Genomic DNA, 20,748 nt, shown 5'->3' with positions numbered 1-20,748 from the left:
AATCTAATAAAAATGTTCTGAATGAAGTTAAAGACAACTAAATGCTACTAGAGACACCTTACAGAAAACAAACAAACAAACTTTTTGACCAACCCAATATATACCAGATATTGAATTTTGGTCTGATGTAAAGAATGTATAACACATCATTAGCAATTGTTTATACTGATTACATGTTGAGATATTTTATGGCAATTACCATAGGGAAAGGTGTGTGGGGGAAGTAGGTTAGGGTAAGGGGGGGATAAACAGTGATAGAAGGAGACTTGACTTGGGTGGTGAACACATCACACCATATACAGATGAGGTATTATAGAATTGTACCCCTAAATCCTATATAATTTTATTAACCAATGCCAACCCAATAAATTCAATACAAGTATTTTACATATGTTAGATTAAATAAACTGTACTAAAACTAATTTCACCTGTTTCTTTTTATTTTTAATGTAATTACTTGAAAAGTTTATATTATGCTGTTTGCATCATGTTTTCGCTGGCATTGGACACAGCACTCCTAGAGCAGTGTGGCTGAACAGTATGAGATATTTGGAGGCAAGAGGCTTAAATTTGTATCTCAGACTTCACCACGTACTTACAGAGTGACTTTGCAGAAGATTAGTTAACATCCCTGAAATGAATTTTCTTGCATTTAATCTTCAAATACTAAATTGGTAATACAGTACTATTAAGAGTTTAAATGATACATAAAGGTCTAATAATGTGTCCTCCAATTAACAGCCACTCTATGTTCATTTTTTTTCCTCCTCTTTCCCAGCCCATTTCCCTATTAATTTAAGCTGGAGTTAAACATCTGTGGTGGACACGTCAGTCCCAATGCTTATCCTCCCCAGTGTCTTGATTGGGGTTAACACAGACCCCATGACCAGAAAAGCTGATACTGTCTGGTGATCACTAATTAGTCCAAGATGGACATTTAACTCAAGTATGACCCTCTAAAGTCTAGCAAATGCGTAGTATGATACAATGGACCCAAATAGTGGATCAATGATAATTTGCTAAATCAGTAATATTTTCTCTATATGAAATTCATCCTAGCAATAGACACAGACCAGTTAGTAACAAGAGGATCATGAAGCAGACATGGAGAAAGAGGCAGAACAAGAGTAAAGCCATTCGTTCATTCCAAAAGATACAGATTGTCTATTTATTACATGCTATGTGATTCTAGAGTCATTAAGACAGGGATGAATTCCTGGAGCTTTAAGAGACCCTTCTACTTTCAGTACATATTTCTCTCTATAATTTCTCTTTTTTTCTGTCTTAAGATGGATGGGTTAAAGCTCTCTGTTCCTTGAAACCAAAATGATCTGACACCATTTCACAAGGGAAGGCACACAAAAGTGGCTTTTTGTTAGTTTTTCTTTTTTAAAGATAAATGTCTTGCCCTAGGTAATAGCTCAAATGAAAAAAGGTTCCTCCTCAAAGTGTGTTATATCTTTCCCTAAAACTGGTAGACACAACGGAAAATGACGAGAGGGAATGGGAAGGAGCACTGACCCTAAATTTTCTTTTATGTAACAATCACCACCAGAAATATGCTTTTAAGTATCTTTCCTCCACTGCATAGAAACACGTAGGCCAGAAAAAGAAAAAAATGTCTGCCAACTACAAATACAGACTATCAGTTCTCACAAAAGACTTTTTCACTAACACAAATGTAATTCACTGCATCAGAGTCCCTGACCACTTTCTGCAGGGGAGTGTATGGACCTCACTAAAATAATTTGGGATTGTAAGGCAAGGGAGGTAGATGTTTCTTCACTGCAATATATCATGGAACAGGCTTGAAGTCCAGGCCAGAACTGTAGTTATGTAATAGGCGAGAACAACTAGTTGTTTTTATTTTTATTTTGTTTAATTATATTCTTAATTGTATTTTTCCTATTACCATTTCATCCCCTTATACCCAGCCTCCCCCCCACAATCACCACACTGTTGTCCATGTCTATAAGCGCTTTTTCCTTTTTGCTCAATCCCTCCACCCCCTAGTTTCCCACTGCCCTTAGCTGTCATCCTGCTCTCTATCTACACTGTTTGGATTACTATGGCCTTAATGTAGAATAATGGTGGCAGTGGGTTTGCCATATATAGCTTTATTATATTTAGGTATATTCCCTCTACTCCCACTTTGCTGAGCAAGTAGTTCTTTTTTAATTGCACCTTTTTTTTGGATACAATATCTCAGTGATTTCGGCAGGTGTACAGGATTTGGTTTCTTAGCTCCAAAGTTCCAGCACTTGGAAATGGTTCCTCTTGGCAAAAGGCACAAGAGACTAATGGTAAACCAAAATGTATTTACTTATTAAAAAGTAAATTTGCTTTATAATTATATGCAAGAATCAGCACACTAAGCACACAATGCTGGTTTTTGTCACCACAAACGATTATTCTCGCCAGCCACATCGTCGCACTCACTCTAAGGAAGCACTGCTAAGCACTTACTCTGTACCAAGCACTTTGAATAGGTTATTATTTTCATCCCTATGAAAAATCATGTGAAGTAGGTTGTAAGATCCTACTTTAAAGTACGACAACTGAATATCAGAAAAGTAATTTATTTGTTCAAGATTCTCAAGCAAGCAAATGCCGAAGTATGGGATCTGACCTAGGGCAGCCTGACCCTTATCAGTGAGGACCCAGCACTACATTTCCAGGTCTATTCAAGTCTCTAAGAAAAAATAAACAACTGGGACCACATCAAACTAAAAAGATCTTGCACAGCAAAGGAAACCATCAACAAAATAAAAAGACAACCCACTGAATGGAAGAACATATTTACCAATACATATGATAAGGGGTTAATATCCAAAATTTATAAAGAATTTATAAAACTCAACACCAAAAATACCCAAAATACCCAATTTTAAAAAATGGGCAAAGCACCTGAATAGACATTTCTCCAAAAGGACATTCAGATGGCCAATAGACATGTGAAAAGATGCTCAATGTCAGTAATCATCAGAGAAACGCAAATTAAAATCACAATGATACCACTTTACACCAGTCAGAATGTCTATCATCAATAAATTAACAAACGAGTGCTGGCAAGGCTGTGGAGAAAGGGGAGCCCCTCTGCACTGTTGGAGGGAATGCAGACGGGTGCAGCCACTGTGGAAAGCAATGTGGAGATAGCTCAAAAAAATTAAAAATGGAACTGCCTTATGACTGAGTGATTCCACTTCTGGGACTTTATCCAAAGGAACTAAGTCAAAAGAACATAAGCAACCTTACATTCGTTGCTGCATTATTTACAATCATCAAGATATGGAAGCAGCCCAAGTGCCCATCAGTAGATAAATGAGTAAAACTACTATGGGACAATTACAAAATGGAATACTATTCAGTAAAAAAAAAGAAGAAAAGAAAAATTTACCTTTTGCAACAGCATGAATGAACATGGAGAATATTATGCTAAGTGAAATAAGCCAGTCATAGAAAGATAAATACCATATTATTTCACTCAAATGCGGAATCTGATGGAAAAACTGAACTAACAGGCACAATAGAGACATTCACAGATAGAGAACAGGATGACAGCTATGGGGGTGGGGGCTAGGGGTAGAGGGATCAAACAATAAAAAAAGGATTCATAACCTAAACCACAAAACAAACAAGCAAACAAAATATAACCAAAGACACTAAAATAGAGAACAGGTTGGCAGTGACCAGAGGGGAGAGGGGAGGGAATTTCAGGGGAAAAGGGGAAGGGTCTACAGGGACAAGTATAAAGGACACATGGACAATAACTAGGGGGGGTGGAAATGGGAGGGAGGTGGGGAAGGCTGGGGGCTAGGCTGGAATGGGAGCAAAAAACAGAAAACTGTACTTGAACAATAATTAAATAAATTTTTTAAAGAGGCAAAATATTTGTTAATGAAAAGTAGAAAAAAATAATAAATAAAAATTTAAAAATATTTCTACCATAAAAAAATGGATTCATGGACATGGACAACACTGTGGTGATTGCAAGGGGGGAATGGAGTTTAAGGGGGTTAAATCATAATGGAAAAATACAATTAAAATTTTTTTAAAAGAAGAAGTAAGCTTTAGAAAAATTAGTCTTTCCTGTATATGTCTCACTGACTTTCTTATTTCAAGAAAGACCTTCTGATCTAGGATCCAAAATCAACCAACATTTATTTTTCTAACAGTATAAATTCTAAATACAATTTCTATCAATTAAGGAAGGTCTAAGAATAGTTAAACACTCATTTCCCCCAAATCCATATGATGACTCTGCTTGCTGAAAAAGTCCATAAGTAAAGGCAAAGTACTGACCAAAACACTAACAATATTTCATTTCAGAAAAAATCCAACACAGCCCTGGCTGGTGTAGCTCAGTGGACTGAGCACGGGCCTGTGAACCAAAGGTGGGCTGGTTCAGTTTCCAGTCAGGGCACATGCCTGGGTTGCAAGCCAGGTTCCCAGGAGGGAGGGCGTACGAAAGGCAACCACACATCAATGTTTCTCTCCCTCTCTTTTTCCCTCCCATCCCCTCTCTAAGAGATAAATAAATAAAATCTTTTTTAAAAAGAAATAATCCAAAACAATATAAATTTGTGCTCAATTCTTTATACTGCCATGACATGTTAAAAGAAAGAAACTTACTGATAAAATCACTAATAGTCTACAATGAACCAAAGTTCACCGTAGTATCTTACCAAACATTTTATATTTTAGTATCTTACCAAACATTAAAACTGGAACCCAAATATCAGAATGGAAGTATGGCACGTCATTAACTCTTCCAGAATCTTACTCTGGGGGGACTGAGAATGCATTATGCCAGGCTTCCAGGTGATGCATGAGCAGCAAAGGACCAGGTTGTATCTAGCCCAGAGGTTCTCAGCTCAATCCAATAAAAATCACTTGTGTGTTGGCTGGCTCATGATAAAGCCCAATCTCATAGTTTTAAAATCTTCCCAGATGATTCTAATGTGCTGAGTCTACATGTCCCAGGGATAATATTTTTAAATGTTATTAACATTTAAGTCAGTAGACACTAATAAAGCAGTTAACCCTCGAAAATGTGGGTGGTGCTCATCCAATAGAAGTGAAGGCCTTAAGAGGAAAATTTGAGGTTTCTGGAAGAAGAAAGTCAGCCTCTGGACTGTGCCATAGAAACCCTGCCTGAATCCCCAGCCTACCTGGTGTGCTCCATACATTTCAAATTTCAGACATCAACACTTACCTAATTTCCCATATGCCTACCCACCCTACAAGTTACTTGCCAGCCCCCACAGTTGCATGAGCCAATTCCTTAAAAAAAATCTCTCACCCTCTCCCTGTGTGTATGTCCTATCAATTCTGATTCTCAGTACAGATATCATTTATTTAAATGCAGACTATGTAACAGCATAATGCTGGCCTCATAAAATGAACTGGGAAGGATTTTCTTTACTTTTATTATGAAATAGATGGTAGAAAATTGGTATAATCTCTTCCTTAAATGTTTGGTAGAATTTACCAGTGAACCTATGTGAACCAGGTGCTTTCTGTTTTGGAAAGTTATTAGTTATTGATTGAATTTCTTTTTTTTTTAAGTTCCAAAGTACATTTTTTTAAATTGTAGGCAGGATAGCAATATTTTTAAAAGTATATAAGGAATAAAAATAATCAAAGTACAAAAGATTTCAAATCTTCATATCTACAATTTAGATACAGCAAGTCTTATTTACACCCCTTCACTCATAGCTCAAGTTCCATCCACAGTACATGAAAAAATTTCAAAACTTGGCAAAAGACTCATAAAATCTGATGCGGGCTCTCAAAAGTCATTTAATACAAAACAATTTATGTTCCTCAATAAAATCACACATCTTAAAAAGATGTAGTATATTTTATAATACTTGTTCTCCTGCTTTAAAACATGATTCAGTTTCTTTAACATATAGTCTTATTCAGATCAGGTACAATTGATGTAATCTATCATTATCAACAGGCTAAAAAGAAAAATCACATGATCAACAGATACAGAAAAAGCATGTGACAAAATCCAACACCATGATGAACATGCTCTGTAAACTAGAAACAGATGAAATCATTCTCAACTTCATGGAAAAAGTCTACAAAAAACCTACAGGTAACATCATACTTGATAGTGAGTAACTCAAAGCTTTGCCACTAAGATCACATACAAGTCAAGGATGCCCCTTCTTACCACTCCTTTCCTACAGTGTACTAGGAGTCCTGGCTGATGCAATAAGATAAGAAAAGTAAGTAAATGGTGCTTATTGGGAAGGAAGAAATAAAACTGTCTTTGTAGCACCTGCATAATTCTGCAATTTCTCAGAGTCTTATGGACAATGACTAAAGGGACAAACCAAGCAGAAAACATCTGATATACTGAAATCTGAAATTTTAATATGATGATAACTATGAGTCAAATCCTTTTTTTGTTTGTTTTCTTTTAGGAGAAAAGAGGAGCCTCACCTAACTTTTTGGAAACCATCAATGCTTTTGAGACCTTTATTTGACAAGGAATTGGTAAAGTCAATAATAGTACTATTTTTAGAAGATAAGTAACTGCCATTAGAGTAAATCAAAGGGGAATAGCAAGATGAAAATACAAATTCACAGGCACAGACCAAGAACCGAATTAAGAACCAGCTGAGAAACAAAATGCTTCATTGGCCAGGTAGCCCACTGAAATTTATAAGGAATTGTAGAGAGCACTAAGTACAGGCAGATCTATTAAGACAGCATGGTCCTTGAACCTAGGAAGCCCAAAGACCCTTTCAGAATGCCTATGAGGCAAAAAATTGCCATAATAAAACTAAGATGTTACTTGGCATTTTTCACCATTTTCAAGTAAATTGGGGATTCTAATTTCATAACTGAATGAACAGAAACCAGAAGCCTGCCCTGGCTGGTGTGGTTCACTGGACTGAGTGCCAGCCTGCAAACCGAAAGGCTGCAGGTTCAATTCCCACTCAGGGCACATGCCTGGGCTGTGGGACAGGTTCCCATTTGGGGCATGAGAAAGGCAACCAATCAATATATCCATCACACATGAAAGATTTTCTCCCTCTCTTTCTCTCTTTCTTCCCTTCTCTCTATAGATAGATAAATAAAATCATTTTTTAAAAGCAGAAGCCCATAAGGACCTAAATGTATTTTATTAAATATGTCCATTTCTATTGTATTTATGAATTATAATAAAGATGACTATATATGTTTAAAAAACTAATTTTGTTTGCAGATGACATAATAATCTACAAAGAAAATACAGAACAACCAACTAGAAAATATCCTGTTACCACTAAATTATTATACCAAGATTGCAGGATACAAGATTGATATACAAAAGTAAATTGTTTTCCTGTATACCAATGATAAACAAATAGAACTTGAAATTAAACACACAATGCCATTTATGATAGTACTGCCCAAATGAGATACTTAGGTATAAATCTAAGAAAACATGTGCAAGAGCTATATGAAAAAAACAACAAAACTCTGGTGAATGGAATCAAATTAGAGCTAAGTAATTAGACATTATGTTCATGGATAGAAAGATTCAATGTTGTCAAGATGTCAGCTCTTCCTAACTTGATCTACAGATTTAACACAATCAAAATCAAAATCCCGACAGGCAATTTTGTAGATGTCATTAAGCCAATCCTAAAGTTTAATGAAGAGGCAAAAGATGCAGAGTAGCCAACACAGTACCAAATGAGAAAAAAGTTGGAGGACTGATACTATCTGACTTCAAGACCTACTATAAAGCTACACTAATCAAGACAGTGTGGCATTGGCAAAAGAATAGACAAATAAATCGATAGAACAGAATAGAAAGCCTAGACATAAAGCTCTATAAAAATAGACAACTAATCTTTGATAAAGGAATAAATGCAATACAATGTAGCAAAGGTAGTCTCTAACAGGTGGTGCTAAACCAATTGGAAATCCCTGAGTGAAAAAGCAAATCTAGACACAGAACTTACACCCTTCACAAAAATCAACTCAAAACGGATCACAGACATAAATGCAAAATGCAAAACTATAAAACTCCTAGAAAAGAGCATAGGAGGAAACATAGCTGAACTTAGGTCTGGTGATGCCTGTTACATCACCCGAAAACATGATGCATGGAAGAAGTAACTACTTTAGAGTAGACTTCATTAAAATTAAAATCTACAACTCTGTGAAAGGCAATGTCAAGAGAATGAGAAGACAAGCTCGGACTGGGAAAAAAAAAACATTTGCAAAAGAAGCATGTGATAAAGAACTGTTGCCCAACATATACAAAGAAGTCTTGAAACTCAACAATAAGGAAACACAATCCAATTAAAAACTGGGCCAGAGGCTCTAACAGACACCTCACCAAAGAAGATGTAGAAATGGCAAATAAGCATATGAAAAGATGGTCCACACCATATGTCATCAGGAAGTGCAAATTAAAACAACAATGCGACCCCCCTACACATCTCCCAGAATGGCCAAATTCAGAACACTGACAACACCAAATGCTGACAAGTATGTAGGTAACAGGAACTCTCATGCATTGCCAGTGTTGAGGTTAAATGGTACAGCCACCTTGGAAGATGTTTGCTTGGCAATCTGACAAAACTAAACATACTCTTGGCATAAGGTTCAGCAATCACTCCTCAGCATTTGCCCAAAGGAACTAAAAACTTACATCCACAAGAAACCTGCACATGGTTGTTTATGGCAGCTTTATTCATAATTGCCAAAACTTGGAAGTAACCAAGACATCCTTTAGTGGGTGAACAGATAAACTGTAGTGCCTCCTGATAATGGAATATTATTCAGCACCTAAAAAGAAATGAGCTACCAACCATGAAAAGACAGAGTAACCTTAAGGGCATATTACTAAGTGAAAGAAGCCAACATGAAAAGGCTACTTACTTTATGATTTCAACTACATAACATTCTGGGAAAGGCAAAACTATCAGGGTGATAAGACCAGTGGTTGCTGAGGGAGAAGGGTGAGGAAGGCAGAACACTGAGGAGTCTTGGGGCAAGGAAAATATTCTGTGTGATACTGTAACAATGGACATATATCATCATATATTTGTCCGCTTTCATAGAATGTGCAACACCAAGTGAACCCCAATTAAGGTAAAACCATGGACTTTGGGTGATTATGAATTATCAGTGTAGGCTCATCCTTGGTAAGAAAAAAATCCATTCTGGTGAACGATATTGATAATGGGGGAGTTTCTGCATGTGTAGAAGCCGGGGGTATCTGGAAAATTGCCGTAGCTCCCTCTCAATTTTGTTGTAAATCTAAAACTACTCTAAAAAAGTAAAGACTTTTAAGAAATGATTCCAGGAAATGGATTAGTAAATCAAAGTATAGTAAAATTTTTTTTAATTTTAAAAAATCTTCTTGATGAAGTCGTCCCATGTATACAAATAATGGCAAAAATATTTAACACTTATTCAGAGAGCTATAATTTACAGAACTCTTTCAGTCCTTACCATAATCCTGAAAGGCAAGCCAGTCAGATTGTATTATCACCACCCTAGAGTCAAAGAGGAACCATGGCTCATAAAGGATACTTGCCTCCACAGAAATCATAGTTACCAACAGTAAGAGCCAGGGTTAGAGCTTTGGTCCTCTGACTCCTGGGTCCTGTATACTTTATACCCTACTTGATACTTGACCCTTATTTTTCATGTAAAAGAAACATTCAGTTAATGTTTGACAAATGAATGTATATAATGAATGAGTAAATCAGATCTCATCAGAAAGAAATGCTGAATCTCTAAGTTCCAGGCCCACATTTTACCATTACATATAATTTTCCCTCTATTTCTAAATAATGAGGTTTTCCCTTCTAAAGCATAATTATCTTCTGGAAAAAGTAAATTATCTTTGAGCCCGTAAGATGATAGACAGCTGGTGGACAAATATCCTTATTATTTTTATCTAGATAAAAATCACAAATTAAAAAACAGATGTTCTTAAAAATATCTTGCACCAAGAAAACCAAATGCTAGTGTACAGTATAGCTGGAGAATGATTTCTGTACATCCTACATACATTTGGAAATGAATGGGGAAAAGTCAATTATACTGAGAGAAAAAAATCCCAACATCCAGTCCATCCAGGATTTTGCATCTATTAAAGAAGAAAATATTATCATATGCTCACAACTGTCAGTCTGTGCTGTGAGATTTCACATTTAGCAAGTATCTTAATGCCAGCTGTCCCCACAATTTCATTCTGAATTTAACATCCCTTAGAAATTACTACATTTCAAAACTTCAAGTGACCTGCAAAGGACAGTGACGAGAGAAACAGCCTCCGAAGAAAAAGTATGGGTAGCCTCTCAGTGGACAGTGGGAACATTCTAGAATCCTGTGGTGGCCTCTTCTTACTTTCCTTTACCACTACCACATTATTCCAGTTCTCACATACAGCTCCCAATTACTGTTGGGTAACATCCCTCCTCCACTCTGAGTCATGTGGACTGGATGGAATCTCCTCACCCCAGTCAACAGAGCCAGAAATGAACACAAGACTTCCGATACCAAGACCAGTGCTTGTAGTACATTAGGGTGTCTACCAGACTTTTATTGTTTTCTCTGCCCACTACAACATTCCCTTCTTCTGGCGTGGCATTTCAGAGTGGGGGCTCTTCAATCAAACTGCCCGAGTTTGACACCTGTTTCTACCATTGCATACAACATGACTCGAGTCAGTTATTTACCTTCTCTCAGCCTCAGTTCTCTCATCTGAAAAATAAAGATTCACTCACATATTCAGTGACTATTTGTTGAACACTTACTATGTTCCCAGACATTACACAGGTGCTTGAGATAGAACAGTGTAAATAAGATAAAAAAAGGCTGATGCGATCATGAGGCTTATATATTGCGGGAAAGGAATCGGATGATAAATAAACAAGAGAAGGACGGATTATGATAAGTGCTATAAAAGAAACAGTGTGATGAGGTAGCAAAAGCTACAGTGAAAATCCACTTTCTAAAGAGTGTTCAGAATGAAGCCTCTGTGAAGAGGTGACATTTAAACTCAGACAAAAAGGAGAAGAATAAGCTAGCCATTGGGAGAACTAGAAAAGCATTCCAGCAAAGGGGAACACCAGAGATGGATTAGAGCTTGGCATGAACAGAGACGTAAGTAACTGAAGCCTAGTGAGTGAGCAGGGGTACAGCACAAGATAAAGGTGGAAAACTAAACAAACAGATCATGCTGGGCCTTGCAGGTTACCGCAGGGAGTTTGAATTTCATTCATTGAAGTGATTTATTTATGCTTTATGCTTCTAAAAGAGTATTCTGGTCCAGCTATGATGGAGGCATAGGTAGATATGCTTTGCTTCCTTGCACAACCAAAAGAAGGATAACAACCAATTTAAATGTACTGAAAACAACCATAACTGTGAATAAACTGAACTGTCAGGAAGTCTGACAACCAAGAAGTTAAAGAAGAAACATTCATCCAGCCTGGTAGGAGGGGCAGAGACGGGCAGCAGGGGCAGAGAGGACATGCGGGAAGGCCACTGAGCTGGGTGAGGCAGCAGCTGGAAGACTGGGCAGTCCCACATTCGTGTGTGGATAAGCCCGTAGGAACAAGGGAGTGAGACACAATGCCCAACCAGGGTTCCAGCATGGAAACCTAAAGCCTCAAAACCTCTTACTGTAAAAACCTATGGGGGGTGTACAGTGGGAGAAACTCCCAGCCTCACAGAGAGTTTGTGGGAGAGACCCATGGGGTCCTAGAATGTACACATGCCCACTCACCTGGGAATCAGCGCCAGAAGGGACCAGTTTGCTTGTGGGTAGTGGGAGAAGTGACTGAAAGCCAGTAAGAGCTAAGCAAGTGACATTGTTTCCTCTCTGACCCTCCCCCACACACAATGCCACAATGCAGAAAAGTGGGTTGCCCCACCCTGGTGAATACCTAAGGCTCCACCACTTACAGTGTAACAGGTACACCAAGACAAAGAAATATGGCCCAAATGAAACAAGAGAGCAAAACTCCAGAAAAAGAACTAAGCGACGAGATAGACAACCTACCTAATGCAGAGTTCAAAACACTGGTAATCAGGATGCTCACAGAAATGATTGGGTATGGATGCAAAATAAAGAAAGATGTGAAGGCTATGCAAAATGAAATAAAGAAAAATATACAGGGAATCAACAGTGAAGGAATCCTGGATTCAAATCAATGATTTGGAATAGAAGGAAGAAATAAACATTCAACTGGAACAGAATAAAGAAAAAAGAATTCAAAAAAAATGAGGAGAGGCTTAGGCACCTCTGGGACAACTTAAAATGTTCCAACACACAAATCATAAGGGTGCCAGAAGGAGAAGAAGAACAAGAAATCGAAAACTTATTGAAAAAATAATGAAGAACTTCCCCAATCTGGCAAAGGAAATAGACTTCCAGGGAGTCCAGGAAGCTAAGAGAGTCCCAAAGAAGTTGGACCCAAAGAGGAACACACCAAGGCACATCATTATTAAATTACCCAATGTTAAAGATAAAGAGAGAATCTTAAAAACAGCAAGAGAAGAGGAGACAGTTACCTACAAAGGAGTGCCCATAAGACTACCAGCTGATTTCTCAAAAGAAACCTTGCAGACAAGAAGGGGCTGAAAAGAAATATTCCTAGTCATGAAAGGCAAGGATTTACATCCATGATTACTCTATTTAGCAAAGCTCTCATTTAGAATGGGAGGGCAGATAAAGTGCTTCCCAGATACGGTACAGTTAAAGAAGTTGGTCATCACCAATCCCTTATTATATGAAATGTTAAAGGGAATTACCTAAGAAAAAGAAGATCAAAACTATGAACAATAAAATGACAATGAGCTCACAACTATCAACAACCGAACCTAAAAAGAAAAACAAACTAAGCAAACAACTAGACTAGGAACAGAATCACAGAAATGAAGATCACATGGAGGGTTATCAGCAGGGAAATGGAGGGGAGAGAATGGGGGAAAAGGTACAGGGAATAAGAAGCATAATAGTAGGTACAAAATAGACAGGGGGTAGTTAAGTATAGTATTGAAAATGGAGAAGCCAAAGAACTTATATGTATGACCCATGGACATGAACTAATGTGGCAGGGGAGGGAATGCTGATGGGAGGGAGTTGCAGAGTGGAGGGAGAGAAGAAAATGGGACAGCTGTAATAGCATAATCAATACAATACACTTAAAATAGATTATTCTGGCTCATATGTAAGAATGGCTATGGTAGAATTAACTAAGAAGGATAAATAAATGAAAAGAAGAGGGAGTGAATCAGGCCTGATTCCTGGGTTATTTGGCTTGAGTAACTAGGTGAGTGAATGTTGGTCCATTTCTTAAGATTGGAAAGAACAGTAGAAGATTGGGTTTCAAGATTTATTATATCTGAGATGCCTATCAAACTACCTCAAAACAACTGTTATACATATTAAATGAGGTAATCTACATAAAAATGCTTAATACAATGCCTAGCGCATAGTAAGCACTCAATAAGTTAGTTAATATTGCTGTTTGGGAAAATAGAAATTTCATCCCTAGACTACCTGTGTGGTTCTTGTAATAACTGACAACTTTGTCTTGGCCCCTGGCCCAGATTCAGCCAGTCATAACAGCCCATTCTTTTAGCTACAGAGATTGGTTCATGATTTCAGCTGTGCCACTTGAAATTCTTCCCCAGCATTTTCCATACCCCATTTAGCAGACACAGAGCTCTCCCCTCTGTAATTGGAGGGAATGAGGCCGACACCCAGAGAGAGAAGCAGAGACGAAAGACAGTCCTGGAGGAACAGAGCTTCTGTTTCCAAAGATTGCAGAGCAGTGCTGTCCAACGGAAACACGTGAGCCACATACATGGCCATATTACAAAGAAGAAAACATAAAATTTTCATTTTTGTTTAACTCAATCTATCCAAATATCGTCATGTCAAAATGTATTTGGTGTAAAATTAATAAGATAGAGTATATTTTTGTATGTGTAAGTCTTTAAAATCCAGGGACCAATAGCCATATTGGACTAGTGGTTACTGTATTGAATAAGTCCTGGTTTGGAGGCCCTACTCCACCCCTTCTTGTGCCATGAGCCAATGTGTGTCCTTCTAGGATTATGCTAATTTGAGCTGGGTTTCTGTCACTTACCTCTGAGAGTCCTTAGTTTGACTAACAACATTATTTCATTTACTCCATTTACGTCTTGAGACACTAATAATATGTTTAAAGTCACAGAGTACATTGTACTCTGAAAACTGATTCGGCAATGCTTAGCACATGAACTATCACCTGTCTTCCAATTTCGGTGTCAACTTCCACTTTGCACACACACTACAGTTAAAAGCCATTAGACCTCTCTGTTCCAGCCTTGGTGAGCATGAGACGTGTAAACTCAAACCAGAAGGAAACTTTTTAAACACAGAATTGAACGTCCTACGTATGCTGGGAGAGGGGAAAGAGAGGGAACAATGCTAGTTGCTCAATTCTTGTCCCGCTTTCAGTCACCTCCCCCGCTAACCACAGCAAATTGGGCCATTCTGGTGCTGATTTCCAGGAAGGTGTGTTTGTGTATATTCTAGGACTGCATGGGTCTCTTCAACAAACTCTCTGTGAGGCTGGTGGTTTTTCCCACCACTGCAATTCCCACAGCTTTTTACAGCCAGAATTTTTGAGGCTTTATTTCCCTGTGCTGGAACCCTGGGTTGCACAGCCCATTTCACTCCCCGGTTGCTCCTTGCAGCTTATCCACATGCGAATGTGCGATAGTCCACTCTGCTGCTTGCCTGGTCCAGCACCTTGCCGCTCATCCTCTGTGTCCCTCCTACCGGTCTGGATGAATGTTTCTTTAACTCCTTGGTTGTCCAACTCCCATACAGTCCATTTTCTGGCAGTTCTGGTTGGTTTTTTGTTTGTTTGTTTTTGAATTGGTTGTTGCCCTTCTTTTGGTTGTGCAAGGAAGCAAACTGTATTTACTTACACCTCCATCTTGGCCAGAAGTCCCTCCTCAGAATTCTTAAGAGTAGTCCAGACATCCATATTATTTTTTATCAAGCTTCTTAAGGATTATTGCATACACCAATTGACAACAACTGGACTACAACCTGGATGAACAGTTTCATAAATTTTTTGTAGCCTGGAATGAACCTGTCATGTCTCAGCCTGAAGGGCATGTCCATCCAGAGAGCCAGAAATGTGGCAGAACAGGATTGGCAAAGAAGGAGAAGAGAACTTAAGTAAATTATCTACAATAAATATGTGCATCACTATGTTCTCTTTATCATTAAAGATTATAAATAATAAATATTATTAGCCCTCGCTGGTGTGGCTCAGTGGATTGAGTGCCAGCCTGTGAACCAAAGGATCACCAGTTCTATTCCCATTCAGAGCACATGCCTGGGTTGCAGGCCAGGTCCCCAGTAGGGGGCATGTGAGAGGCAGCCATACATTGATATTTCTCTCCCTCTCTCTTTCTCTCCTTCCCCCTCTCCCTAAAAATGATAAATAAAATATTTAAAATTAATGATATTGATAAAGATTAATATTACTAATAATTATTATTAAAAATTCACTCTGATACGACATTACTGTTGTGACTTCCGTCCAAACAAAGCCTTTCTAGAGAAGTAATGCATAATGAGCAGAAATGTGTGGTTAAGGGGAGGGCTGGAGTGACTCACAGATGCTGATCATTGGCTTCATACCTATGGATTCAAAGACCTGGGCCATGTTCATCTCATCTTCTTTCCCTCTGCTTCAAGCTGCCTCTGGAAGAGCCTGCTATACATTGTCATAAATCTCTAGTCTTATAGTTCACTAATAATATCTGCAGAATTATATTTCTTTACATCATTCAACAGTACTGGATTCAAAGTAAAACCCAGCAAAACAATGTGGTGCAATTGTTTTTAAAATAACTTACCTCAAAAAAAAATAAATAAAATAACATACTTTATTTTTATATTTAATCCTTCATGCAATTGAATATTCTATCTCTGCCTTCCATCTACCAAATATTTTTATAGGCCACAAACAGTGCTAGGAATGTAAAATATAACAATAAATAAAACATAATCCCCACCATTCAGGGCAGCAAAGTCTAGGGAATAATTGTGTAAACAATAACCACAAGGGAATATGCTATATGTCCACATAGCAAGATATCCGCAAGGTGCTACGGAGCACAGAGAAGAAAACCAATATTGCCTGAAGGCAGAGCTTCCAAATATAGAACGAAGGGTATAGTCGAGTATCCTGGCAAGGATACAGTAAAGCACAGGCATAAAACCGAGAAAATGCAAGACACACTTAGGAAACAGAAAATACGATGGTGGCTGTTAATAACAGCGGTGGGAATTACGGTGGGCCTTCTATGCTATGCTAAATAATCTATCCAAGGAAGTCATTGAGTTTTTTTAAGCATCATCAGTACTGTGTTTAAGTTCCCCAAGGTGTAAAATTCTCCCAAGACTTGCCTCTGCTCCCACCTTTCCACGCAGCTATTCTCCTCTCCAAAGCCCCCAGCCCTGCCCCCCCAGCCCCATGCTGCCTGTGCTGCAGCAGTCAGAGGTACTTGCTGTTCTCTAAATATGCCGTGTTTGTTCTCAGGGCTGCTAATGTCAACCATGTGAACTGAGGAACATCAGAAGGTGTGGAAAGTCCAGTGACAGCAGCTCGATGACGGAATTACCAACAATTAAGAGAAATACTGGACCATTCATGTTCTCTAAATTTTTTCTCCCCCCACCCTCTATTAAACTTTGTTTTAATGGATCTCAAAATTCTGTGACAGATTTTTGGTCAAGTTGTTTCCATTAAAAAGTACTGATTTTAAAAACTAGTAACAGAAACACTGCCACACACACACACACACAGTCTCCTTTCCTTTTGAAGCCATTACGATGCATTGTAATCCCTAACCAGTCCTTTGCTATTAAACTTAAGTGGCCATTTGAGACAAACAGTTCTGAGACTGTTTTCCCACCACTGATTAAGACTGGGGTGGCAGGTGTTGGGGATAATATTCATTTAGCCTTCTGAGCTTTCTGGGCAGACTTGGTGACTTTGCCAGCTCCAGCTGCCTTCCTGTCCCCTGCTTTGATGACACCAACAGCGACTGTCTGTCTCACGTCACAGTGAAGTGGACTAGAAGAGGATGGTCAGAGAAGCTCTCAACACACATGTGCCTGCCAGGAACCATATCAACGATGGCAGCATCACCAGATTTCAAAAACTTTGGGCCATCTTCCAGCCTTTTCCCAGAACAACGATCAATCTTCTCCCTGAGCTCAGCAAATCTACAAGCAGTGTGAACTGTGTGACAGTCCAGCACAGGTGCACATCCAGCACTGATTTGGCCTGGATGGTTCAGGATAATCCCCTAAGCTGTGAAGCCAGCTGCTTCCATTGGTGGGTCATTTTTGCTGTCACCAGCCACAGTGCCACAACAAACATCTTTGACAGACACGTTCTTGACATTGAAGCCCACATTGTCCCCAGGAAGCACTTCACTTGAAGCTTCATGGTGCATTTCAACAGACTTTACTAAAGTTGTAACGTTGACTGGAGCAAAGGTGATGACCATGCAGGGTTTGAGAACCCCAGTCTCCATCCGGCCCACAGGGACAGTACCAATGCCACCCATTTTGTATACATTTTGGAGGGGCAAAAGCAGGGGCTTATGAGTTGGATGAGCTGGTGGCAGAATGCACTCCAGAGCTTCAAGCAGCGTGGTCCCACTGGTACTGCCATATTTACTGAGCTTTCCATCCCTTAAACCAAGGCATGTTAGCACTTGGCTCCAGCACGCTGTCGCCATTCCAACTAGAAATTGGCACAAATGCTACTGTGTCAGGGTTGAAGCCAATTTTCTTAGTGCATGTGCTGACTTCCTTAACAATTTCCTTGTATCTCTTCTTGCTGTAGAGCAGCCCAGTGGATTTCGTTTTTGTTAACACCAACAACCAGCTGTTTTAAACCCAGTGTGTAAGCCAGAGGGCACGCTCACACCAGCAGCAACAATCAGGACAGCACAGTTCAGCCTGAGATGTCCCTGTCATCATGTTTTTGATGAAGTCTCTGTGTCCCAGAGTATCAATGATGGTCACACAATACTTGGCTGCTTTCAAATTTCCACAGGGAGATATCAATGGTGATACCACAGTCATGTTCAGCTTTCAGTTTATCCAAGACCCAGGCACACTTAAAAGAGCCCGCCCCCATCTCAGCAGCCTCCTTCTCAAATTTTTCAATGGTTCTTTTGTCGATCTCATAACATTTGTAGATCAGATGGCCAGTAGTGGTGGACTTGTCAGAATCTATGTGTCCGATGACCTCAATGTTGATGTGAGTCTTTTCCTTTTCCATTTTGGTTTTAATTTAGTGGTGGTTTTCATGACACCTGTGTTCTGGAGGCAACCCCCCCCCAAAAAAAAACAAACTAAAATTTTCACTTACTGCCCTGTTGTCTCAAAGAGAAGTTTAACGTGTTTGTTGTACATCTGGTACATCCTTGTAACCACGAGCAGGGAAGGACACTTTCCATCCACTTTCCAGGAGAAGTTGGGTGGAATGTGATAACATTTTAAATGGTGTTCTTTGCTATTTTTGTTTTATTTAGATTTCTTCCTTTTAAAACCAAACTTTAATTTTAAGGAGAGAGTTGGTAAAACATCCCATCTTGCTTTTGATGCCTCATAGCAATAATTTTTCTTTTCTCTGCAGACACTCTTAAATGGAAACTTAAAACACCCGATTTTCCTTCTATACACTTTGTTTAGTTAATAGGGTTTTAGCCTTAAAGCTCACCCCAAAGAATAACAAGTAAAGCAACATAATAGAAAATCATAGAAATTTAGACTCGAAAGGCCTCAAGAGAGAATTCAGTGGTGTGTTTAAAAAGTCATGGTTCCTTTAAAGTTCAGATTAATAAGGACCTGCTGGTACTAATTATCTGTATCCCAGGTAAAAATGTAGCAAAGAGTAGAATTATAACCCTGAAAGTTGAAATCAGAGTAATATCATTCTCATACTCCCCAAATCATTTAAAAAATAGTTGTGAAGGAATAGTTTTGAAGTTGTAAAAATTTTGCAATTCAATGAATGTAGAGTTATTAAATTCCTGAGAACTGTATTTTATTTCTTCTGTGTCAGTTAAGGACAAAATCTGTGCAAATGCTCAAAAACATGTAGCAAACATGACCAAATTAAAGTATGATTTAATAGATGTTTCAATTTTTCAAGATGGTAAGGAGTTAATGCTATTCTCTCACCTACTGCAGGAATTTCTAAGAGCTTCCCTAAAGCTTAACTGTTTAGCCTCTGCTGAAATATTCCCACTGCCTCTTTTTCTTTCTTCCCACATCTTAATTCCCTTACTCTTTCTCTCTTTCTGCTCTCCTTCATCTATGCTTCTCAAGGTAAATCACAATGGGTTACTGTGGATGATTCAGGCTACAATTACAATCCCTGAAAACAGTGTAGAATTCTCCCATTCACCCAGATTAGAAAGATAGGAAAGTGTCAAGTGACTCGAAAAGATTTTAAAAATTAAATATAATTTAATGGAAAGCAATTAACCTTACATTTGTGGACAGACATCTGGTGTAGTGGGAAAAATTCCCACTACAACAATAGCTGACAACCAGACCCAGTATGAGTCACAACACAAACTAACCAGGACACCCAAATTCCAACTGCTTCGTCTGTGAGTTTAAAAATTGGACCAGAGAGCTTTCTAGGTCCTTTTAGCTTAAAAATCCATTTAGTCCATGAAATACTTAAAATCGAGTCTTCTGCCCACAATTTTGCCAAAATAAATGGTTTATTTCCTTCCCTGTGTCTTTATGACTGTCACTGGGAAAAGAAGGCATAATTAAAATCTATTTATGAAGTTTGATACTATAAATTAGCAATAAATCTCATGATTTATTAACTTTTTTATTATGAAGCAATATTTTTTTTATTTTTGGAATAGTAAAGTTTATTGAAACAAGAATTATGTTTTGTAGAATGATCATTGTTTTTTCTTAAAAATATTTTTTTATTATTATTTTTTTTTATTATTTGGTTACTTTTCAAGTACATTTTTTTTCTCTCCCCCCCCTCCCGATCTCCCCCCTCCCTCCCATTCCCCCCCCCCAGTCCTCATCTCTGTGTCTTTCATACTTGTTTCTCAAAATCCCTCCCCCTTTTTCCCCTTAAGTTCCCTTCCCTCTCCCCTCTGGTCACTGCCCACTTGTTCTCTATTTCAGCGTCTTTGTTTTTATTCTGTTTGCTTGTTTGTTTTATTCTTTAGCTTCCTGTCAAAGGTGAGATCATATGGTATTTGTCCTTCAATGCCTGGCCTATTTCACTCAGCATAATGCTTTCCAGTTCCATCCATGTTGTTGCAAAAAGGTAGTAGCTCCTTCTTTCTCTCTGCTGCATAAAATTCCATGGTGTATATGTACCACAATTTTTGGATCCATTCATTTACTGATGGGCACCTAGGTTGCTTCCAACTCTTGGCTATTGTAAATTGTGCTGCTATGAACATTGTGGTGCATAGGTTCTTTGAAATTGACGTTTTAGGATTCTTGGGGTATAATCCTAGCAGTGGAATTGCTGGGTCAAAAGGCAGGTCAATTTTTATTTTTCTGAGAAAATTCCATACTGTTTTCCATAATGGTTGTACCAGTCTACAATCCCACCAACAGTGTACTAAGGTCCCCTTTTCCCCACACCCTCTCCAACATTTGTTGTTTGTTGCTTTGTCTATTATAGCCATCCT

At 38.5% G+C, this 20,748-nt stretch overlaps 1 protein-coding gene and 1 pseudogene across 4 annotated transcripts in view; both read right to left on the bottom strand.

Moving 5' to 3' along the window:
* The window catches only part of ANKS1B (ankyrin repeat and sterile alpha motif domain containing 1B), an 830,526-nt gene that overhangs the window by 764,542 nt on the left and 45,236 nt on the right, over positions 1–20,748 (bottom strand). The gene's annotated exons all lie outside the window — the stretch shown is intronic.
* On the bottom strand, positions 16,915–18,344 carry LOC119060514 (elongation factor 1-alpha 1-like; annotated as a pseudogene).

The sequence above is a fragment of the Artibeus jamaicensis genome, unplaced genomic scaffold (assembly GCF_021234435.1).
Source record: "Artibeus jamaicensis isolate MK-2021 breed Jamaican fruit bat unplaced genomic scaffold, CSHL_Jam_final contig_233, whole genome shotgun sequence".
Classification (NCBI taxonomy): domain Eukaryota; kingdom Metazoa; phylum Chordata; class Mammalia; order Chiroptera; family Phyllostomidae; genus Artibeus; species Artibeus jamaicensis.
The sequence above is the reverse complement of the archived record's forward strand: the minus strand, read 5'-3'. Positions and strand labels throughout refer to the sequence as shown.